Here is a 3,611-nt window from a genome sequence, read left to right as displayed (position 1 = left end):
AAATAATGGTTATTATAATTATAGCAATGACATTAATTATAACACTAACTAAATTTGCTAGAGAACTATCTATATGCCAAGGTCTTTACAAAAATTATCTCTTTGACCTAAAGAACCATTGAACAATGTAGGCATTATTACCCTTATATTTTTAAATGTCAAAACTGTGATTAAGGGAGATTAAGTAATTTTACCAAAATCACACATCTATTATGAGTATCTAAAGAACCATTGAACAATGTAGGCATTATTACCCTTATATTTTTAAACGTCAAAACTGTGATTAAGGGAGATTAAGTAATTTTACCAAAATCACACATCTATTATGAGTAGAACTGGGACTTGAACCAAAGTAAATCTGACACAAAAGTCTGCACTCATTCTGCTGCATCCTGTGTCCTCCCCAGGAAACTTTCAGTGGCCACTGAGGATCTTAGGCTCCCACTGGGGAAGAAAAAGGATTTGGAGATTTGGGGTGTCAGGGGTTCTCAGGGTTGAAGTAATTTAAATTGTTGCCAAATTCTTGGTGATTTTCCTTCTGACTGGACTGACCTAAAAAGCAAGGGTTATATGAAAATATAAAAGATGAGTGAACATTTATTTCATTAGGAAAAAGAGCTTTCTTCCTGACCATTTTAATTTCTCTGTATTTTGGTGCTCTGGATCTTACAGACACATCCCTTAAAGTCTTTATTTGAAAGGAATGAGATGAGTTACTGCTATTTCATTTCATTCCTGAAGCATTTCAAACCACCTCATTACCTGTTTGCAAATGATCATTTAGGAAAACTATGTTAAATCTGGGTTTATGAATACACCAACTTATTTCCTATTCATTTGGCTTCAAGTACTACTTACGGATTCACCACCATAATAATTACTTCTTTTCAAGCCAGTCTTAAAGAATTCATATTCATCAAAGGTTCACATGCACATAATTTAAAGAATCAAATAGTGTTACAAGGTTTGATATGAAAAGCAGTAGCCTTTACTGTACCTCCATTTCTTCCACCTGAGGGGTGACTATTTCCACCATTTTAGTAAATTATTTTGATATTTGTCACCATAACTTTCTTAGTCCATTTTCTGTTGCTTATAACAGAATACCTGGAACTGGGTAATTTATAAAAAATAAAATTTTTTTCCTACAGTTTTGTGGGTTGGGAAGTCCAAGGACAAGGGGGTGCATCTGGTGAGGGTCTCCTTGCTGGTGGGAACTCTTTACAGAGTCCCATGGTGATGAAGGGTATTGTATGGCAAGAGCCTGAGGGAGAGCATATGATAATGTGCTTCTTCCTCTTCTTATAAAGCCACCACTGCTTCTCCCATGATACCCCCCACATCCACTAACTTGATAATCCATTCATGGATTAATTCTTTTCACCATTTTAATTAATTATTTTCACTATTAATCCATTAATGGATTAATCCATTCATGAGGGCATAGCACTCACGATTCCATCACCTCCCAAAGGCCCCATCTCTCAACACTGCCACACTGGGGATCAAACTTTGGAGGGGACAAAACATTCAGACCATAGAAATACTTCTAAAAACTGTTTTTCTGTTAGGCATTATCTATTGACTCCTTAACGTGGCAGGGTTTAACTCTTTCAGTTTCCATGTGTACCCATAGCCACACATCTCCTTCTCTTGTCCTATGATAGAGTTATAATATCAGTTAGATCAAAACTCAGTGTTAATATTATGATGATGTAAATAATTTACAACTGAGTTGTGCAGTATACTAGGATAATATTTTTGTCCAACTTTTTGTTTCCCACAATGAAACTGTCCTTCGTTTGCTTGCTTAATTTTCTATGCATCTTTCTCCATATTAAACCCCAAATTTTTATGAGCCGTCCAAATAACCTCTTAATATATTCAGATGCATCTGGCATTTATATTGATTTCATTTCTTGATGACATCTGTCCTGGAGCAGTCCTACTTGCTCTGATGTGGACTGGGTACCTTCTATACCAGATGCCTTTTGCTACTCTGGGATTACCCTTCTCCATCTCTTTGGGAACTCTGGTGTTGTTTTCCCTGTTTCCTGAACCCCAAATTATTTTCTTTTTGCTTTCCTCCTTTGTGTGATGGAACACGTCCACCTGTAAATGCCTGAGAAAGCTTGCATGAAAGGTAAACTATAGCTTTAGAGATACATGCTTAGCTAGTAAAAAAAGTAAGGCAAGAAAATTGAAGATAATGGTTACCTTTGGGGGCAGAGAGTGGTTAGACATTGGAAAGGGGTCCAATGGAAGCTTCTAAAGATGGTGATGTTCTTTTTAATTTTCCCTAGTCTGGTTGGTGGTTACATAGATGTTCCCTATTTGATAAATCATTAAGGTATACATTTTTGTTTTCTGCACTATTTTTTTTCAATTTTGTTTATATTTATTTTTTTGTGGGGTACAGCGTGTTGTTTCAACACATGTGTATACTGCATAATGATTCACTTAAGGTAGATAGCATAGTTTTGTACCCTTTAGTCTACCCCTTCTCCTTCTCCTGTTCACTATTTGGTATGGGTGATATATTTGACCATAAAAAGGGTAAAAATAAAAGAAAAGATTTAAATCAACATGTAACAAACCCTCACTAAGTGTTAAATATTATTATTATTGTAAAGCACTGGTTTTCAACCAGTAGACATTTTCCTACTCATGGGACATTTGGCAATGTGGAGACATTTTTGGTCATTTTCACTGGGGAAAAATGCCACAGGCATCTGCTGGACTGAGGTCAGGGATTCTGATAAACATCCTACAGTTTACAGGACAGCTCCCCACAACAAAGAATTATTTGGCCCCAAATGTCAATAGTGCTGTGGTTGAGACACCCTGTTGTAAAGCATCTCAGGTGGCATGTAATACCCAGAAGGTCTTACGACATGGTCATCACTTCCTCCACCACAAACTGCATTCTTTACTCACATCTGATTACAGGCTTTTAAATTACATCACCGCTTCAAATGATAACAATGCAAGGTTTCTGATTCCTTCAGCTTCAAATACTGGGTAAACTGTAAGTAGGTGAAAATAATGGAGTGGCCAGGATTTCCTCTTAAATCACTTGACTATTGCTATTTGCTAATGATGAACTCTGCTCTCCAGGGAGTCATTGAGTGTACTAGGCAGGTGCTGGATCCATTTCCTTTTGTTCTCAAAGACAAGAGTCGTCTGTTCTCTTCTTGAAACCTTTGTCCTGTAAGTTTGGTCTGTTTCTTCAGAGTCTGGCCCCTCAGTGATCATAGCAGAGGATCAGTGGATATCATGTGCATCCTCTTTGCTTAAGCTCCAGGGACTGGAATCAGCGGGCACGACTCAGGGGCTCTTGGCACACTGAGCATTTCCTTCTCTGAACATACCTGTAGATCTATTGGGCGACAGTGGCTGGCTTTTTCTGGCCACAATGATCAGGTTATCAGATTAAAATAATCTCAATAATAGTTTTTAAAAAACCCACTTAGAGCAGATTACAGATAATCCAAAATTAGCATATCAATGTTCTCTCTGGTTAGGAAACGACCTCAAAAAGAGAAGAAAGAAACTCAGTTGATACTTATCTATGGCATATCGATTTGATGGAACAAATGTAGGCGATGATT

This window comes from Galeopterus variegatus, unplaced genomic scaffold, assembly GCF_000696425.1.
Source record: "Galeopterus variegatus unplaced genomic scaffold, G_variegatus-3.0.2 Scaffold5611, whole genome shotgun sequence".
NCBI classification, from domain to species: domain Eukaryota; kingdom Metazoa; phylum Chordata; class Mammalia; order Dermoptera; family Cynocephalidae; genus Galeopterus; species Galeopterus variegatus.
The sequence above is the reverse complement of the archived record's forward strand: the minus strand, read 5'-3'. Positions refer to the sequence as shown.